This window comes from Arvicanthis niloticus, chromosome X (genome assembly GCF_011762505.2).
Source record: "Arvicanthis niloticus isolate mArvNil1 chromosome X, mArvNil1.pat.X, whole genome shotgun sequence".
NCBI classification, from domain to species: Eukaryota; Metazoa; Chordata; class Mammalia; order Rodentia; family Muridae; genus Arvicanthis; species Arvicanthis niloticus.
Genome location: NC_047679.1, coordinates 113,045,253 through 113,067,217, shown reverse-complemented (window position 1 = coordinate 113,067,217; position 21,965 = coordinate 113,045,253). Strand labels below are relative to the sequence as shown.

The 21,965-nt window shown below is 39.8% G+C and overlaps 1 long non-coding RNA gene across 1 annotated transcript; it reads left to right on the top strand.

Annotated features, from left to right (window-relative positions):
• The first annotated feature begins 6,684 nt into the window (after positions 1-6,684).
• Positions 6,685-20,785, top strand: LOC143435449 (uncharacterized). Its single transcript, XR_013105769.1, has 3 exons — positions 6,685-6,817; positions 19,623-19,720; positions 20,693-20,785. It is a non-coding gene; the product is annotated as an uncharacterized LOC143435449 (long non-coding RNA).
• The last annotated feature ends 1,180 nt before the right edge of the window (positions 20,786-21,965 follow it).

The window sequence follows — 21,965 nt, the reverse complement described above, 5'->3', positions numbered from 1 at the left end:
CCTGTGATCCGGAGATCCTGGTTGTGATACCTACTGGGTGTCAGACAGTTGATCCTGAAGTTCTGGTGTTTCCAAGCTCCTGAGATCCTGTGTTCCTATTGCTCCAGGGAGTCCAGCCTCCTGTAGGTTTGGGGGGATTGGGTGCAGAGCTGGTGCCCTAGGACTGCTCTGACCACAGGTGCAGACAAGAAGGACTGGGCTTAGTTTTTATAGAATTTTAAGGGTGTATATTAGATGGATGAATTTAGGTAGACTTTGAAGTTAATTCCTAGCAGCCAGGCAATGGTGGCTCACATCTTTAATCCCAGTTCTTACTAGGCTGAGGAAGGCAAATCTCTGAGTTCCACATCAGCCTGGTCTGCAGAGCAAGTTCCAGGATAATCAGGGATATTCCAAGGAACCTAGTTTGGAAAAACCGAGAATTGAATAAACCTCATAGTTAATGAAAGAATAAATGAATTACGTTCACCAGAAATTGAAATTACAATCTGTTCTGATTATGGAAAACTTGGTTGCAATAACTAACAAGTTGAAACATTGGCCTTGTGAATAGTGGTGTGGGGAAAAGAAAGGTCCCTGAGGAAATGATGATTTCAGTTGTTATGGAGACAAAGCCTCAATAATTCTCCACAGTGTGGCGTGGAATTCTACTTCCTGCCCCTGCCCCTGACCCTGCCCTGCCCCTGACCCTGTCCCTGACCCTGACCCTGTCCCTGACCCTGACCCTGACCCTGACCCTGACCCTGTCCCTGACCTGACCCTGACCCTGTCCCTGACCCTGACCCTGACCCTGACCCTGACCCTGTCCCTGACCCTGACCCTGACCCTGCCCTGACCCTGACCCTGTCCCTGACCCTGACCCTGACCCTGTACCTGACCCTGACCCTGACCCTGACCCTGACCCTTACCCTGCCTCTTTTTTAGTGTTAGGATTTCATGCAGACCATTTCAGTTTTAGAATTCATCACTCTGAAATTCTTTTTATGACAACACTTATTGTCTCCCTAGCTTGTAGTGAAAGTATTAATTTAAATTGGGTCATCAGTAAAATCAAAGATGTAATCCAAATTCATAGGGTAACAATTGAAATGTAACTCTCTGGCGTTGGTGAGTAACTCTATTGTTGTGAACAAAATGTATTGTAACCAAAAGAGAAGCACAAGCAGACAGCTTTAGTGTTAGTGTACAATCCTCTGTTTAAATGTGATAAATACCAGGGCCAAAGTCTACTAGAGGAGGAAATGGTTTCTTTCTCTGTAGAAATCTCAGGTTGTAAACTGCATCGCCTAGGGAAGTCAGGACAGGACCTGAGTCAGACCTGGAACATGGAGACAGGAACTGAAGCAGAGACTATAAAAGAACATTGGCATACTGTCCTCTAGGTCCTAGGAATGAGGAGGTTTATTTCTGATCTGTGGTGAGTTCTGACCAAGGTTAATCTTCTATACTAAATGAAGCTGTATTGCTAAAGAAGGCAGGTACCACATCTGACCTGTGCTAAGGTTGTTCCAGGTGTATTTGCCTTATTCTTCCGGGGCTTTTTGGCAGAAAGGCACACCCTTTCCCAGATCCACAACAGGAACCCTTCAGAAGTGCTTCAGGTGGGCGACTGGGCTTGGATAGGTTAGAAGCAGCAGGAATGATCAAGCTAGCAGTCCCCTAGCCCAGAAACCTTTTTCAGTGATCCTAAGGCTTCCAACAGGTCCACTCCAGACTCCATAGGATCAATTCTTTCTTGACCTGACTGAAAAAGTAGAGCTAGCCGCTACAAAGTTGAATTATCTGTTCCCAAAGCTTACTGCTTTCACAGAGGAGGTGTGTTCGAATCTCAGCACCTACACTGTGGCTCTCTCTCACTTCCTGCAACTCCTGTGCCATAAGATGCTGCGCCCTCCTCTGGCCTTGGCAGGTATTGCAGGCAGGAAGTGTTCATGCAAACAGGAAGGTACACACATGACCATAGCCACCTTCCCAGGTTGTAAACTACAGTAAAGGAGGTGTACAGTAGGAGTCTCGTTCTTCTGTTCTTCTGGGAAAGGTAGACTAGGAGAGTGTGATCAGTGGGTGTGGCCTCTCACAGAACCCCGGAAATAGAGCCTAATCTCCACCCCCTAGGCATGGAGGCCACGGGTAGGCGGGGTTTCGCACGAGGAACTCTTGGCTGGGCTTTGCAGCAGGCGCTCTTTGCTTGGTGGGCCCAGCTAGAGGGCAAATGGCTCACAGCACAACAGCGGGGCCCTGGGGAGCCAAAGTCCCCTTGGTGTGACCAGGAGCAGACCACCTGCCTTTGAAGGTTGCTTCTATGTAGCTGCCCTTTGAGAGAGCATTTGGGGCAGCTGCTCTCTGCTGGCTCCTGGATGCTGTCTGCTCTCTGCTGGTGGTGAGTGGGGCTCCAAGGGAACACCACGTTGGCCTGTAGAATTACAACATGTTTGGACACTGGGAAAGCAATGGGTTGCCGAAATGCTCTTGGGGTGAGAGTCTTGGGGGAACACTAGGGAACTTCCTAATCTGCACTGACCTTCTGACATTGCGGCAAGCGGGGCTGTTTTGCTCCTTCTCTTAGGCACTCAGTTTTGTCCTGGAAGAGAACCTTTGAGAGCATTTGTGCAGAATTGCTGGTGGAGAAGGGCTCTTGACAGAGCTCTACCCAACCTGCATAGGCACACAGCTAGAACGTTGTTTCCTTCTGAAGATTAGAACGGGCCGATGGCATGGAATGGGACCTGGCTGAGGACAGGATCGGAGGAAGGATTCTAGGTAGAGAACAGAAGTGCAGACGAACAAGCCAGGACATCTAAGCCATTGGTCCTCATGAGCCTGACCCTGAGAGGACCTGGACATAGGATCTAATGCACGATTTGTGAGACAGTTTGAAGAGATTTACTTGGTTTTGAATTCTTTGTGTAGGTATGGACACACTGATGTGGGGGGAGGGGAGGGTCCCTCAGGTCAGTGAAGTAGAAGGTGTTGTAAGCTGCCTATGGATTTGTTGCATGTAGAAATCTATGCTGCATGAAGCGCTGCCAGTGCTCATAAGGCCTGAGCCATCTCTCCACATGCAATCAGTCACTTAAAAGAGAAATTGATAATGAAAAACACAGGGGCAATGTGACTTTTGTAATGAGACATTTTTAGTTGTTTTCACTTTTATCTAATATTTTGTAAATGGTTCCTCCCTGTTTTTTTTACACATTCTTTGATTGTTCCTTTCAAAGTTTTTTTGATTATTTCAACCAGAAAGGAATCTGAAATTTAAGCGGTTATTTTTCCTTCTTTTCCCTTTCTCATTTTTCTTCTTTCTTCTTTCTATTTTTTTTTTTTTTTGAGACTGATTTTTTTTTTGTATAGTCATGGCTTCTCTGGGTCTTCTTGTGTAAATCAGGCTAGCCTTGACTTCACATATCCCTTTTTTGGATGCCCATATCTTGGTATTAATGCTTTCTACAGGCAGCAGTTAGTTCCTTTTCTTTTTTTTTTATCTTACAATCCTCCCTCATGTGATGTTCTTGTCAAGGCAGTGCCCTTAGACACTTTCAACCTCCAGAAGCAACCTTCTAACCTTGGACCTATGTAAGTCAGCTTGTTGGGTAGAGCTCAGTCATAAGCTGCTCACATAAAAAGTGTTTGTATTAGTCACATTGGTCTGTGTAGTTAGTGTGACAAATCTGTGATGTGCTACTAGGTGTAGCATTCACCACTGCAGCCTCAAAGCTTGCAGTTTCTTCTAGCTCCTGATTGTGATGCTGCAGAATGTTCCATTCATCTTTAATGACACTGGCTTCTGATACCCAAATCTTGGTAGTGCCATTGTATTTCTTGTGTCTGGGTGGGCAATTAGACAAAAACCGTGTCTTAGTATACTTCTTGCATCCTGAGAATTTTGTTGCTTTTTCTGCTGTATTGCCTGCTTCTGGAAAAATCAGGCCCTGAAGACTATCCTTAGCCGTCAGGCTACCGAGTCATAGTCTGAGGAAGTGGGAAGTCTAGGTAAGGGTTAGTTCTTCTTAATCTAGACATTTCCTATGTGTGAGAACCTTACTCATCACCATCCCTGGTTTTTAAAAAAACTGAGTTTTGCATGCCTTATAAGCAAATGACAGCTGTAACTTTATCCAGTTAAACATACCCTGGATACACAGGAATAAATTTTTACAGGGCCCTTTATAAACTGTTCAGAGCTGTACATTCCCCATATATCTGTGGTCCATTTCCATTGTGGGAGGACATTTGGTGAGATGCAGTTGGTTACCTTTGCTCTAATGACATCCCTGATCTTACAGTCTCAGTTTTCCTCTTGGTGTGAACACAGTGGAAGTCAAAAATGTTACAGGGACTGTGAAGCAAAAACATCACTTATTGTGACAGAGTTAATGCATAGCCATTATTTTTCTACTGAGTGAAACTGGAATCTTCAAATTAAAAATTTTGCAAAAACAGAAATATGTTCTACTTGTGCAAAGTGGACAGACGTGCAAAAGTGAGGTAATTTTTAACCACTAGGCACTTGTTTTGTCATTCACCAAATTTTCCTAAAGTATTTACCAAATAAAAGAGAGCACTGTTTGGCACTTGTCTTTACTGAGCTATGCTATGTTCTAATGTGGACATACAAAGGAGAAAAGCATAGCTTCAGAGGGCGTGTATTCCCATAATACTTGACAGGTGAAATTAAAGGGGAGGTGGGAAGATTTCTGTTCAGTTTTCTTTGGTAATAAATGCCAAGTGAATCTTTATCTTGTAACTTTCTTCTCTGTTTCTATCCCTCCCTCCCTCCTTCTCTCTCTCTCTCTTTCTCTCTGTATGTGACTGTGTTTCTTCTGTCTTTCCCTTCTTCCCTCACTTCCTCCCTTAGGAAGAAGAGTCAACCTGCTGGTGCTTCAGTTGTGAAAGGTGGTACTAAGTGGATATCAGTAAAACGATTCTTATAGCATGTGATAATGAGTGAGGTGAATGAAGATGGGAGTTTCAGCACTCACCTGGGGGCTGTGCAGGAAAATAATGAACCTATGCAAGATACTGCAAACCAGAACAGTAATGACAGCTCCCAGACAAAAGGTCATTCTCCCAAAATTGCTCAGCAGAAGTTCTGGAACTTCTCTTACATGCAAGTACCTGGACCACTAGAGGCTGCCAGCCAGCTTCGGGAATTATGTCATCAGTGGCTGATGCCAGAGACCAACTCAAAAGAACAGATCTTAGAAGCTCTGGTGCTACAGCAGTTCCTGAACAGCCTGCCCCAGGTGATGAAGAACTGGGTGCAAAAGCATCATCCCAAAGATGTTAAACAGGCTGTGGCTCTGGTCAGGTGCTTGGAGACACAGCCTGATGAGGCAGTGCCCAGTGAGGTAAGGAGAAAGAGTCCTTGTAATCCACAATGACATAGGGCAAAGATACGTCTTGGTTAACAGTTATCAAAGAGTGAGACAGCTCTTGTTCTCTTAGAATGGCTAGACAGAATCTAAAATCATGTGTTGATAGTGACTCCATAAGGTTGAGAGTTTCAAGCAAAGTCTTTCATAGCCTTAAAGGGGAAGAGTTGGGGTTTTTTCTCTTTTTAAGGCCAGGAATTGATGGTAGTGGACCTGCTGTAGCAGGTGTAAGAATACAAGATTTGAGATCTTAGAAACAGAAATGATAGGCAACAAAAGGATGTTGGGGCAATCTGGAACCTGTTACAGAACTTACAGAGACTAAAGTAGAGGGTAGAGAACAGAAGCACAAATTAGACAACATTGGGGCGAGTACAAAGGAAGAAAAAATGAAGAAAGCAAAATGGAAATACTTTAAAGAAAAATGCCCATAGAGAGGTAGAGAGAGACTCTAGATGCTGGGACTAGTATCTTCTGTTAAAAATACATCTACAGCTGAAAGATAAGGACTTCGACTGGACTGTCTATCCTAGTGCCATGCTCTTGGTGCTGCTGGTGAGTGGGGATTCAAGTTAAATCCCCAGTGACAACAGACACCGCCTGCCTTCAGAATCTAACCTAAGAATATCAGGTGGAGTTTATTTTTTGCTGTTTTATGGTAAACATAAAACCTCCTCATATAGAGGGAGGTTGGAACTCATTTTTCTTCATTTTTCTCTTTATTTAATTCCCTTTCCCCTGCAAAATCCTTCCTTCCTTCTAGGAGATTTAAAAGTTGGGCTGATAGAAAAACGCTTTTAAGTTCAGTGCTTTATGTTTTCCAGAGAAGGAAAAGAGAGAAATCACTTCGTGAGGGATAACACCCAAGAAAGCAAATGACCAAGGCGGCTTTAGAGCAACACACCAGTATGTCCAGCGCCACTGGCGTCTTGAGCTATAGCTGTGTTAGGTAGCCATGGAGGCTGTTGGAGAATAGAGGGGCTGGAAGAAGTCAGGTTGCTTTTTGTTAATTGTTTTTATTTTATCTTAACGCTTACCTTGTTGAGGCAGCCTCATTTTAGCCTTTGCTGCTAAGACCCCTAGTGTTCTGGGGTTCATTAGACCTTACTGACCACCAGGCTTGGCACGATAAGAGTGGAAACTGGATCCTTCACAAGCCATTCATTGATCCACTTGCCTGTTTCCTGCCATCTCAGTTTCCCCCTCCTACATTCTTTACTAATAATTAGTTGAGCGTGCAACCTATCACATGCTTCACAGGCAGGTAACAGACCCGCTTCTGCAGGAGTATTACATTCAAGTCCATTCTTGTCTTTAGGACTTGTTAACATTTGAAGATATAGAAATACAGTTATCGGATGAAGAATGGGATATGCTGAACCCTTCCCAGAAGACACTCTACAGTGAAGTGATACTGGACATCTACAAGCTAACCACCTCTCTAGGTAAAGATACCTTCTTTTCTTTGTGTATAAGTTGTGTAACCTAGACTGTGCTTGTGAAAAATTCACCCTAGGAAAACTCCCCTGTAGGACTATAATTGATTTAGATTACTTTTTCACTGTTGAATCAGGAACTTCTTTCTGTGTTGTGGATTCTGATGTTTTATTGAATGTTTGGCTTGCACTTAATTATCTCTCTTAAACTATTCTTTTTACCTTCTTCCCATGGGTTTCTACAGAATAATAGTTCTTTTCTACTTTATTTTTTGGTTTTGTTTTGTTTCTTAGTTTTTCAAGATAAAGTTTCTCTGTGTAGCTCTGGCTGTAGAAAACTCTGTAGACCAAGCTGACCTCAAACTCACGGAGATCCACCTGCCTCTGCCTCTGCCTCCCAAATGCTGAGGTTAAAGCATGCACCACCACCCGGCTTAACATAAAAGTTTTTAATTTTAATTTTAGTGAGGATCAATTGTTCCTGTTAGAGTGTATGGTTCTGCCTTAGCTGTAAATACCTTTAACTTTTCCTAAATCTTTTATTTTGTTCTTACATTTAAGACCATGCCATTTTGAATTAATTTACATACAGTATGAAGTTGAGGCTGAGGCTGATTCTTTTACCTATAGGCATCTGTATGAGTTAGGGCTCTCTAGAGAAACAAAACTTACAGGACAAATATATATGACTATATGTATTCATTTTATACAACTGTGATGTATATATTATATATAATTTATTTTTCTATATAATGTATTTTATTATATAATTTATTTTTATATATAATATATTTTATTATATATAATTTATTTAATAAAGTGAATTGCAGGCTGTGGTCCAACAATAGCTGTCTATCAATGGTTGGTCTAAGAATCCAACAGTTGTTCAGTCTATGAGGCTGGATGTCTCAGATGGGCTTCAGTGTACTCTGGAATCCTGAAAAAGTGAGCTCTAATGCCAGTGAAGGAATGGACTTTCCAATAGGGGAAATAGACAAAGAAAACAAACTTTCTTCTTCCGTGTTTTTTATATATGCTGCAGGCCTTTTGTATAGGTGTGGCCCAGGTTAAAGGTGACTTTTCCCACTTGAAAGATACAGATTAAAAGTGGGTCTTACCATTTCAAAGTATTTAATTAAGAAAAAAAACCTTCACAGATGTGCCCAGTCATTTGAGGTTTAGTTAATTCCAAATGTTGTCAAGTTAACAACAAAGAATAGTCAGCACGGTGTCCAGTTGCCTCAGCATCATTTGTTGAAAGTTCTATCTTTCCTCCATTGAATTGCTTCTGTGTTTTGTGTCAAAAGGTACTTGGCAATTTGTATACATCTGTCCAGACTGAGCTGTTTTATTGTTTGCTGTGACTATTGAACCCTTATTACAGTTGTATAGCAAGCCTTCTATCTGTTGTGCAGAATTTTTTTTTTTTTACTTTATTCTTCCTTGTTATTCTTCACAAAAGAGATAGCTCAATGGTCAACAATACTTTTTAACCATCCAAAGGACCCATGTTCTGTTCATAGCACCCAAGGTAGCTCAAAAATTGCCTGTATCTTCAGGTCTTCTGGCCTCCTTGGGCACTGTACACATATCACACACACACACACACACAAACACACACAGACACACACGTACACATAAAAATAAAATAAATCTTTTAAAAAGAGCCTTCTAGCTGTTGCATGGCCTGGGCTTTGTACATAAATTTATTTTAATTATATTAATTCAAAGACACAAACATTTTATAAATATGTGAATTCTAGAAAGACAGAAGAAGGTAAGGTTGTAATAGCTGAAGAAAATCAAACAGATGTCACTGTTATTATTAATAGTTTATTCACATTACTTTTAAAAAAATTCTCTATATAAACCAAAGAATACTTCAAGCAAACACAAAGTCTTTATTGCACAAAAATGCACTATCTAACAAACTACCAATTTGTTAAGCTTATTGGCAGACACCATACCATACAAGAGGAGCTGCAGTAGGCAAGTAACCTTCCTGGTGCCTGTCCACCATTTTGCATGGTGGCAGTGGGTGAATTCTAGAAAGGCACAGACCCAGAGGCTTTGTCACATCATTGATTCGTGCTGCTGCTTTGCCTTCTCATGTTTGTCATTACTGTATTTCTCATTTCTCTGACATGGTGTGATTGGAGAAAGAAAGACCCTTTCTGCCTATAGTGTATTATGATTAATTCCTGGGCATTAGCCCACTCTATTGGGCATATTTCCTGCAGATCAATGTGAAGATGAAATTTCATGAAATAATGCAGTTTAGATGAATTAATGGTTTTCTAGGATTTGCAATTTAATTCAGATAAATTTAGGAAGTTAAGACAATTGATAGAAAGTGTAAAGATTGAATCAAAAGTAGTATATGCCTCTCCCGCGTAGAATAGTAACAGCTGCATGGCAATGAATGCAGTGAGCTTCCATACATTACAAGAACATAAAGTGCTCTAGGAAGAAAATAGGCTTGTAACAAGTTAATGATCAAAGAAAACATTCCTTCTAGGTCAGGCCCTAGGGTGAGGCCATGATAAAGTAAGGCTATGTAAAACTATAGATTTGAACTTTTGGGTTTTTGTTTTTTTTTGTTTTTTTTTTTTTTTGTTTTTTTTTTTTTGAGACAGGGTTTCTCTGTATAGCCCTGGCTGTTCTGGAACTCACTCTGTAGACCAGGCTGGCCTCAAACTCAGAAATCCACCTGCCTCTGCCTCCCAAATTCTGGGATTAAAGGCGTAAGCCAAGCCACTACTGCCCAGCTTAGATTTGAACTTATAATGAGTTTATAGAATGAAAGCTAGATAAAGCTAGTGTTTTGAACATAAGTAATCAACAATCTAGCTGCAATTTCTTATTGTGTAACATTTGATCTGTTTCTGAATGAGGTAATTCTTCCTCTTACATAGAGAACTTTGTCTTGAGCTATATAAATGGACAAAAGGAAAAATAAAGTTGTTGAAGTGTCTCTCAATCTACCAAATATGTATAAATATGTATATGTGTAAGGTTGATGGAATTTGCTCCACCCACCAAATGTGTATATATGTATATGTGTGTGTGCATGTGTAAAGTTGTTGGAGACAGCTCATTGAAGCTTTTCCTCATCCAAATATGTATGTACATATGTATGTATGTACATATGTATGTACATACATGCATATGTATGTATATATGTGTGAAATTGTTGGAGTTTGCTTCTTAGAGCCTGCTTTGCTTCATCCAGTGTACATGTGTGTATGGATGATTTTTCTTTCTTTTCCTTTTTCATCAGCCCCCTAAGAGTTAAAAGAGTTCAGAGTTTCTTAATAGTCACAGAGAGTATGACCCCACATAATTAAGTTTTGCTCCCCTCACCACTACGAGTGCTGACCCTATAAGTTGCATGCCACTCTCAGAGGAGAGTGAGAGGGGAGCTGGCCCAGCCACTCACTGTCTGCAGCACTTGGGATATGAGAGGGAGCCCTGCATCTCACCTTGGCTGGGAAGCACAGAAAAGGGAGCTGGCACTGGAGGTGTGGTCAGGCTCAGAAGGCATGAGAGTAGGAGACCTGATGCTACCTCCTGCAGATGGCACCACTGGATGTCTTAGCTGGTGTAATGCTGGAGAGCTTGTCCTGGTGATGTGAATAAGTTCTGTTGTTCCAAAGCTGTGGGATCTCAATGACACAGAGTGACAACAGGATAAACAGTGATGAGGATGTAGTATTGATAGTGTCACAAAAGCCAGAGGTCTTGGACCAGACCAATGATTCATTGCAATGAACATTTGCAAGTGAAGGCATATAAACATATACTGTGGGACACACTGTGACATACCACAGCTTCCATGTTGAAATGTTTTGTATGCATCTCCAAGCCTCACTGAGAAGCCAACTTTATTTATTTGGTGAGTTACACAGTCAGTAAAGGATCCTGCCTTAAAAATCACAAGGTGGATGGACATGCATGTTATCCTACGTCCTGCACACAAATGCATACACACATGAATATACATGTGTGCACTTACACATGCATACATACATACATACACACACACACATCCCAAAGTGCTGCATTTATTTTTCTATGGCCTGATCTTTAAATATTTTCTGCTGTGCATATGAATTCTGCTGTTCTGAATTTCTTCTTCTTTGAAGATGAAAAAGACAAATTCTACCTGAAATACTAAAACAGCCAACATTCTAATGTGGTATTGACACCACTTTCATTCTGTTTCAGATTGGGCCTCCCATATAGCTGCAGCAGTGGCCACCACACTCACCACAACTCACACACCCCTATTTACCAAGCTACTCCACTGTTGTGACTGCTTTACCAGGGGAGCTCCTCCCTTTCTCTATACACTGCTCTCTGAGTACACAGAGGGTATATGTGTAAATTCTACAGTAATTTTAGTTAGGACTACAACAAACCTGATTGAGACCTTGCTAAAAGTTACATTAAATCTGTAAATGATTTGAAGAGTACTGATATCTTTACTGTGTTGACCTCTCTGAACCTTGAATACTACGTGTATCAATTTAGATGACCATTGATTTCTTTCATCAACTTTTCATCATTTTCAGGATATAGATACTCTTTCTATTTCCTTTGTGACTTATGTGCCTTAGCCTTCCATCCCACTGTAACAACAGCAAAGGGACTAGTTTTCACTTTTATTTCCTCATTATATCACTTTATAAATAGATGTCATGGACTTCTTCTATTTTGGGATCTTGTATCTTATGAGCAGAATGTACTCCCTGTAAGTTTGGTGGGTTTGGGGTTTTTTTTTCCTTTTTTTTTTGAGTCTTGTTTTGTTTTGTTTTTTGTTTTTTTTTTTTTTTTTTTTTTTTTTTTTTTTTTTTTTTTTTTTTTTTTTGCATTTCTTGGGAAACCTCAGGATTTTCCTTGTAAGCAACCATGCATAATGCCTTTTATTGCTTTACCTTGACAGATTGCATTAACTTCAATTTTGTGTATTTAGTTGCTTTTTAATGATATTGATAGAATATCTACATTTATGGCAGGGTTTTTTTCTAAATGGATGTGTGCTTTTTGACATATAATTTTCTTTTGTAAATTAATAGGAGCATTTGAATTTCATTTCTTTTTTCACTTAAGACAGGTTTTCACTATGTATCCTAGGTTGGATTTGAACTCTCTTTCATCTCCAGAGTTCTGATGTGGGGATGGGGATTTAGCTCAGTGGTAGAGTGCTTGCTATATCAGGTTCTTGTCAGCATGCACTTCCAGCCATCCACACCAGTGTCTAGCTTAGGTGACTGCACATGGGATGGATACCGAAGTGGAATGGTCTCCAGATGGCCCCTCCTTCAGTTTCTGTCCCACACTTTGTCTCCATATTTGCTCCCTTGAGTATTTTGTTACTCCTTCTAAGTAGGACTGAGGCATCCCCACTTGGTCTTGCTTCTTCATGAGCTTCATGTGGTCTGTGAGTTGTATCTTGGGTATTTCAAGCTTTTGGGCTAATATCCACTTATCAGTGAGTAAATACCATGTGAGTTCTTTTGTGATTGGGTTAACTCACTCAGGATGATAATTTCTAGTTCCATCCATTTGCCTAAGAATTTCTCGAATTCATTATTTTTAATAGCTGAGTAATATTCCATTGTGTAAATGTACCACATTTTTGTATCCATTCCTCTGTTGAAGGACATCTGGGTTCTTTCCAGCTTCTGGCTATCATAAATAAGGCTGCTATGAACATAGTGGAGCATATGTCCTTGTTATATGTTGGAGTATCTTTTGGGTATAAGCCCAGGAGTGATATAGCTGGGTCTTCAGGTAATGCTATGTCCAATTTTCTGAGGAACCACCAGACTGATTTCCAGAGTGGTTGTACCATCTTGCAATCCCACCAACAATGGAGGAGTGTTCCTCTTTCTTCACATCCTAGCCAGCATCTACTATCACCTGAGTTTTTGATCTTAGCCATTCTGACTGGTGTGAGGTGGTATCTCAGGGTTGTTTTGATTTGCATTTCCCTGATGACTAAGGATGTTGAGCATTTCTTAAGGTGCTTCTCAGCCATTTGAGTTTCCTCAGTTGAGAATTCTCTGTTTAGCTTTGTACCCCATATTTAATAGGGTTATTTGGTTATCTGGAGTATAATTTCTTGGGTTCTTTGTATATTTTGGATATTAGCCCCCTATCAGATGTAGGATTGGTAAAGATCTTTTCCTAATCTGTTGGTTGCCGTTTTGTCATGTTGACAGTGTCCTTTGCCTTACAGAAGCTTTGCAATTTTATGAGGTCCCATTTGTCAATTCTTGATCTTAGAGCATAAAGCCATTGGTGTTCTGTTCAGGAACTTTTCCCCTGTGCCTAGGTATTCGAGGGTCTTCCCCACCTTCTCTTCTGTGAGTTTCAGTGTATCTGATTTTATGTGAAGGTCCTTTATCCACTTGGACTTGAGCTTTGTACAATGAGATAAGAATGGATTGATTTGCATCCTTCTACGTGCTGACCTCCAGTTGAACCAGCACCATTTGCTGAAAAAGCTGTCCTTTTTCCACTGAATGGTTTTAGCTCCTTTGTCAATGATTAAGTGATCATAGGTGTGTGGGTTCATTTCTGGATCTTCAATTCTATTCCATTGATCTTCCTGCCTGTCTCTGTACCAATACCATGCAGTTTTTATCACTACTGCCCTGCAGTAGAGTTTGAGGTCAGGGACGGTGATTCCTCCAGAAATTCTCTTATTGTTGAGAATAGTTCTCACTATCCAGGGTTTTTTGTTATTCCAAATGAATTTGCAAATTGTCTTTCTATCTCTATGAAGAATTGATTTCAAATTTTGATGGGGATTGCATTGAATCTGTAGATTGCTTTTGGCAAGATGGCCATTTTGACTACATTAATCCTGCCAATCCAGGAGCATGGGAGATCTTTCCATCTTCTGAGATCTTCTTCAATTTCTTTCTTCAGAGACTTGAAGTTCTTGTCATACAGATCTTTTACTTGCTTGGTTAGATTCACTCCAAGGTATTTTATATTGTTTGTAACTATTGTGAAGGGTGTCATTTCCCTAATTTCTTTCTCAGCCTATTTATCTTTTAGGTAGAAGAAGGCTAATGATTTGTTTGATTTTATATACGGCCACTTTTCTGAAGTTGTTTATCAGGTTTAGGAGTTCTCTGGTGGAAGTTTTAGGGTCACTTAAGTATACTGTCATATCATCTGCAAATATTGAAATTTTGACTTCTTCCTTTCTTATTTGTATCCCTTTGACTTCCTTTTGTTGTCTAATCACTCTAGCTAAGACTTCCAGTACTATATTGAATAGATAGGGAGAGAGTGGGCAGCCTTGTCTAGTCCCTGATCTTAGTGGGATTGCTTCAAGTTTCTCTCCATTTAGTTTGATGTTGGCTACTGGCTTGCTGTATATTGCTTTTAGTATGTTTAGGTATGGACCTTGAATTCCTGATCTTTCCAAGACTTTTAACATGAAGGGATGTTGTATTTTGTCAAATGCTTTCTCAGCATCTAGTGAGATGATCATGTGGTTTTTTTTCTTTGAGTTTGTCTATATTATGTTGATTATGTTGATGGATTTCTTAATTTTGAACAATCCCTGCATTCCTGGGATAAAGCTTACTTGATCATGATGGATGATTGTTTTGATGTGTTCTTGGATTCGGTTTGTGAGAATTTTATTGAGTATTTTTGCATCAATATTCATAAAGGAGATTGATCTGAAGTTCTCTTTCTTTGTTGTGTCTTTGTGAAGTCTAGGTATGAGCTTAATTGTAGCTTCATAGAACGAACTGTGTATTGTTCCTTCTGTTTCAATTCTGTGGAATAGTTTGAAGAGAATTGGTATTAGGTCTTCCTGGATGTTCTGATAGAATTCTGCACTAAAACCGTCTGGTCCCGGACATTTTTGGTGGGGAGACTTTTAATGACTGCTTCTATTTCTTTAGGGGTTATGGGACTGTTTAGATGGTTTATCTGCTCCTGTTTTAATTTTGATACTTGGTATCTGTCTAGAAAATTGTCCAATTCATCCAGATTTTCCAATTTTGTTGAGTATAGGCCTTTGTAGTAGGATCTGATAATTTTTTTAATTTCCTCTGTTTCTGTTGTTATGTCTCCCTTTTCAGTTCTGATCTTATTAATTTCAGTATTGTCTCTGTGCCCTTTGGTCAGTCTGATAAGGGTTTGTCTATCTTGTTGATTTTCTCAAAGAACCAGCTCCTGGTTTTATCGATGTTTTGTATAGTTCTTTCTGTTTCTACTTGGTTGATTTCAGCCCTGAGATTGATTATTTCATGCCGTCTACTCCTCTTGGGTGTATTTTCTTCTTTTTGTTCTAAGGCTTTCAGGTGTACTGTCAATTTATTAATGTATGCTCTTTCCAGTTCATCAAAAGCATGAGCTTTTGATGCCTCAAAGCACACCTCTAGTGACAGGCCTCCTTCAACAATCTTAATCATTTTTAATTTTGTTCCATTGACAAAGCAGGCAAATATATGAGCCTGTGGGGAACCATTCTTATTCAAATCATCAAATGCCTGATATTTATTTCTTTGGGGAAGGCAGTTTGAGACAGGGTTTTGAGACTAGTGTGAAACAGTCATCCTTCAAAACATACACACAAGTAACACTATACAGACTTAGCTGAACATATTTAGGAATAAATAGGTATATATGCAAACACATGAATACTTTCAATAACAATTACTGACACAAGGTCATCAATTTGAGAGAGAACAGGGCAGAATATGGGAGTGTTTAGAGAAAAGAAATCAGAGGTATACATATTTTAATTAAATTATAATTAAAAAATAAACGAAATCTGTAAGTTTAAGAACATGTAGGTTTTGTGTAAATCTGTATGCTTATAACTCTGGATGTGTCTGTAAGGTTAAAATTTAAGAATCAATTCACCTTTCCAAAATTTAGTCCTTTAGATACAAATGCCAAATTAAGTCAAGCAAGCTGTAACAAGAGTAAAGGCTTCTATAGGACAATATTTCAAGTGACACACACAGTGAGCCTTCCTCAACCCAATATGATGTTTATCATCACTTATATTGTACACGATGGACAACAAATTAGGTAAACCAGGGTGCATGATACTTTAATATGAAAGTGTGTAAATGTAGCTTCCATGATCCTCTTTATTTTTTACGAATGTACCACTTGTAGCTAAACCCTGACATACTTTGTGTGTAACATAGATACATATATGTACACACTCATACACATACACACACACACAGAATTTAAAGTTCTTCACCATAATTTCCTCCAAGAGCATGTCTTCTGAACTGTCTGCTATTTCAATGAATGGTCTTCTCTACTAAGACAATAAGGAAGAGAGCAGTTTTACTTCTTCCTATAACATGTAAGTGTTAAAAATAATTATTTTCCATTTAATTTATCTTGATGTTTCATTATAATATCTATCTATAAGAAAACCAGAAATTGAAAAACACATCTAATGCATTTGTGTATGTATATCACCGTATTCATAAACACATATGGCTAAAACAAATGGATGCTTGGTGAGCCTTACACTACTCAGAGTGGATAGAGTGACATGTAATTCAAAGTGACTCATTCCAACCTAAGTATTGCAGTGCACACTTGTTAAATGAGGCCCTGTATCATCACATCTTTACATGGTTTCCTTATTCAGTTAGATAGGTGAAGGGAAATTACAGTGTCCTCTATTTTGTATCTATTTATACTTTCTATTACTAGTATCGTCTTTAATTCTGGATGATTTGAAAATAATTCATTCTTCCTTTGCTTTGAATTCCTTTATGCATACCAACCCCTATAGGTAACAAATGGATAAACCCAACTAGTTTTCCTTTCTTATGACACAGGGTCTCTCCCAGTCCCGACCAACTCCCCTGCAATCATGGATGGTCTGGAACTCTATGTCGACCATGCTAGCCACAAGCTTACAGAAATCCTTCATTGTCTGCTTCTGAAGTGCTAGGATTTAAAGGCATGCACTACTATGATCAATTTAAACCCAAAATAATTTTAAATGCCTAGGTCATAAGAAACTTACAAGTCCTGTAAGAATAGGAGCCGTAAGTGGACCTTGGCTACAACATCTCCACCATCCAAAGGCCAGATCACATGAGCTTTGTGTAGGACCTTTATGAGATCATCTCACTAGCACTAATCTAAGTAGAGCCTAACACATTACCTCCTTCATAAAGATACTGACACAGAAACATTCCTCATCCCTGGCATATTGTATCATACCCACAAAACCCCATACTTTTCGCAACTTCATATAAGACCAGATATAAGATCATAAAACTACTGACTTCATTTTTTTCTTCATGCATTTCCTCATCAAACAGTTCCTTGCAATGGCCATTTTTTTAAAGCAAAGACACAAGCTCTTCCAACATTTCCTTCTATCAGGGAGAAGATTAATGTCCATTATGTTTTTATTTTCTAACCTAAACTCTTATTGAAAACCTATCATAATAATTCTGACAATACAATCCAGTTTAGTATACCTGAATCTAGACCACGAATGGCATGTTTTGGATAATGTATTTTACTCCCGTTAAAGAACCCAACCAAGTAGAAACAAAGAGAAGGACACAAAAAAGCAACAAAACTGTTGTAATTATTTCATCCAACCACCAGTCAAGTCGACTATCTAAGCTGCAGCAGCTCTGCCTAGCTCAGACCTTTGTGTGGCCAAAGGTCATATGTGTGCTGCAGCTGGAAATGGCCAGCCAGAAACACCAGCCCTGCCACCCACAAGACGCCAGAGTGAGAGATGGCTATGCCAATCTTCTACCCTGTCTCTGCAAGGTTGGGCATTGCCCAGACCATCCTGCCATCCAGGCAGCCCCAGTAAGAAAATGAGACTCTAATACTTAAAGATTAATCAAAGGCTTTATATATTTGGTAATGCTCAATAACAATATGCCCATACAATCAGAAGTGTAACCCAACACCAAACCTAGATATATCAATTATCTGGTGGAGACACTCAAACATCCACCTCTGTGCTTCTCTCTCTCTCTCTCTCTCTCTCTCTCTCTCTCTCTCTCTCTCTCTCTCTCTCTCACACACACACACACACACACACACACACACACACACACAAACAAACACACACATCACCTAACTCCTCCTCTCCTTTGATTAACATTTAAAAAACTGTACAAAAGCAAAAAAAAGAAGGGGGGTGGAATAGGGGTTTTCTAGGGAGGAGAAATTGGGAAAGGGGATGGCATCTGAAATGTAAACAAAATATCCAATAATATTTTTTTAAAAAAAAAAACAGTAATACCCTGTATCAAAACCAAGGGAGCAATCTACAAAATTAACAAAAGACTCAACAAAACAAACTATTAAAATGAGGTCATTCAATTGATAAACTTCAGGAATTTCTGTTCCAAAAAATTTATTTTAATTCTGATTTTTTATTTTATATATATGAATGTTTTCCATGTATGCGTGTGTGTGTAACACGTGTGTACCCACAGAAATCAGAAGGGGGCCTTTCCAGACACATCCTCAGGTGCCATTTGGATTCAAGATGATCATCACAGTGTTCTCCAATTTTGACAATGAGTGTCTTCCAAGGAGGGGACCAGCGACTATTGGCACATATGAAAATGGTCTCTAATACAGTGGCAGGCTGCTGAGCAGCCACAGGGCTTGCAGAATCAATATTTCTTAATGGTACCAATCCCTCTCACAATGGTCATACTGTCTTTAATGAGCTTCCCTGTGGGAGAAGTTACCATGGATATGATTGCTCCTCAGTCCAAGATAACAGTTCATGGTTTGGCCATCAACATCTACTTTGACCATGGGTTCCTGAGGGTTGATCTAAATTGAGCCTCTTAACTTTCAGTCTCAGTCTATCTCCCAAGTGGTAGCTTCAGCCCCATGTGAGGTCTTTTGTTTCACTGTGGCTATGCAGGAGACTTTTTTCATTTTAAGATTTGATCTTTGGCTCCTGGTACCCTCTTTCTGAGATATTCATTCTTCTGGTGTCCTATTTCCTTGCAGTAAGAACATTAGTCCCTCTGTAATAGCCTCTTGGGAATCTTTTCTTCTTTTTGGGTTGCTGGGTTTCTGGATTTTCTCCAGTCCCCAATGTGACCACCATCATTTTTGCTTTTTTAAAAAGTACTTTTCCTATTCTTTATTTACATCCTCTTTCCAGTTAGCAATCCCTTTGATGGTGATGTCGATGAGGTATTCAGTATTCATTCCTATGAACCACTTTACCTTATGGAGCTTTTGGTGAACATCTAGTGCCAACTGACGGGCAAAAACATTGTGGACTATTGCACAAGGGCCTCTGGTTCAACATGGGTGTCTTGTTTTTAAATATCACCAAGCTGATCATAGACTTCGTTCAGGGATTTATGGGTGAACTCTGAAATTTTGATTAGGGGTTGACTCCACAATCTCCATCCTAAACTCCTCCAGGATGACCTTTCTCATTCTTATAAAGGCCTGGAGACCCTCTGATGTGTTGGGGTTACATTTATGACACTCATTAGAAAAGAAGATATCAGCAAGTCACTCCAGATTATTAGTGTATGTATGATGCTTGAATAACCAGTTAAGCAGTTGTTGCCTGGAAGATCATAACCTCTTCATCAGCAATAAAATAGATGTGGGGGAGAGAGCAGGAGTTGTAGGCAATAATCCCAAACAGGGTGGTGCCTATGCATAATGGTGGTTAGAAAGTTTATTGCACTTTATGGCTACTCTGAGTAAGGTGGGGTTACCAGTTGTGGTGAATTGCTGATAGACATATTGAACTGGGCTTTGTCTGAGAATCCCCTCCTTCTAGAGACTGGATGGCCTTGGAATTTGACACAATGGACACAAGAGCACTGGATGGCTCGGCACTGGAAACCTTCAAGGGATCTGAACCTTAAGCCATCTGAGGTGAGAGATCTTCTCTAGTGGTCTGTGGGCAAAAGAGCCAATAGAAGCTTTGGCATGAGTGAGCTCTTGGGTGGCAAGGCAGAATGTAAAACCAACATTGGAGCTTGGGGTTCTGGATCCTGAGTGTAGGGATGGTCACACCCAGGAAGAAGAGTATATGATAAAAGTTCTGAATCTTGATCCACTGCCTGGAAGATAGGTTTCTTTTACAGGGTTGAACCTCTAAATGATTAGGACAACAGTGGATTCCTAAAGGGCATGCAATTGAACCCGATCATCGGGGTGAAGCACAAGGCTGTACCAGGTACTGATATAAAGCACTGGTCAGATGGCCTCAGTCTCCAGTGTAGGCATCCCTTGATTATAATGAAACAGTTGTGGGGTTGCAAGGCCAATCCAGTTACAAAATATTCCATCTGAAACACTTGTGACATTCAGTGGAGCAGTTAAGTGAGCCACTAGTATGTGAGGATGGAGTAGAGGAGAAGGCCGTTTGTTAAGGATACAGACTTGAGAATTGTTAATTTTAGGGGGTTGTTAAACCTTGGAGATCAGATTAAACCATCAAGAGATTACTGAAGTTGTATGCATGTCATACCAACTACTAGAAATATTGAGGCAGGAAGATCAAGAGTTCCTCCTACTATGCTGTGCAATGCAGATTATGTCTTTAAAAATTCCTATGCCAGGACTTTGAAGATGTTTTTTCCTGGTTAATGGCAACAACAAAAACTGCCTAAACTAAGTGATGAAAAATATCAAAACAAAATGCTGATGGCATTTATTATAAAAACCAATTCATTTTAAGGAATCCTTTTATGATTAACTTATAATTGTGTTTTTCTGAATTGGATATTTTAGTCCTTGTTGAGTTGTAGACTATATCTAGCATGAGTGCAGTTCAGAACTGCATCAAGAGCAACAAACTTCACACTTACTAGTTATTTCATAACTCTCCATTTATATTTGTAGAATTCCTTTTATCAGCAACAGAAGAATTTTCAACAAATTAGATCTCGGCAGAGCCACAGCCTGAAAGCACTTACACAGGCAAATGAAAAATTCCTAAAGGTATGTTGTATATTGTAACACAATGCATTCTCTTCATACATTTCAACACTTTATCTATTTCCTATTCTGAATTAATTGATTGTGACTGAAGTAATCAAATTGGCAGATCTCTTCACTATTTTGGCAAGGAATTATTAAAAAACAGGAAACATTGAGCCTTTCTATCAGAAATGTGTATACACATCCAAAGTGTAGTATAGTAACATCATTTTAACATAATTATTTGAACTTGAATGCCTAGTATTTGTTGAATAAAGAAGTGCTTACTTGAGATTGTCCACTTCTTTTGTTTCTAAATGTATTATAGAGATATTTTCTGGCATAATAGCTTTTAGAATTACTACAATGGCCAGAATGATATTAAAATCTTAAAAGTGAGTCTAGAACAAAAAAGGTGAGGGCTAAAATTTGTAGATTCAAGGGCTGTAGAGGTGACTCAGCAGTTAAGATTGTTGGCTGCTCTGTCAGAGAACTGGTATTTGCTTCCCAGGAAGCAAATCAAGGGGCTCAGGATTCCAGCTGAAGGAGATGGGACACCCTCTGCTGGCCTTCGTCAACACCCATATGCACATGTGTATGCACGTAGACATGCCTATATAAATAAATGATAAAATCTTTTTAAATGTTGCACTATAGGATTACCTGTATGTGCATATTAGTGAGTCAAGGTCCCAACAGTAGTTTTGAGACACTTTCAAAAACTATTAATTTCTAGAAATATCAAAGAGTGGGTCTGCAGTCCAATTGGAGAGGTTTTGGTTACTGCCAAGGTGTTCATGACACTGCTGCAACTTTAAAGTCATTATGCTGTGTTAGCAGTTCATATTCACTGTAGCTGAATGGGACTATTGGTTGCCTCCCTCTTTTGGAAACTTTTCTGCCAACATGAAAGCTAGTTCCCAGAGGAGGCTTTCAGGTCAGATCCTGTTGCAGCCCAAGCTGCCCCACAGTTGGGGGCCAGAAATGTTGAGACCTGCACTACCCCTCTTTTGGGGACCAAAATGTCTCCGACTGTTCTGTCAGTGTTGGAACCCGTACTGCCAAAGCCTTGGGGGCTAAGTTGATAGAGCCTGCATTGCCCCAAGCTGCTCCTCTCTGCGGGTCGGGGTTCAGCATGAGAGTGAGGACAGATGCGAGGATTGGGACAAGACAGAGTGTGATTCAATCCCGTTTA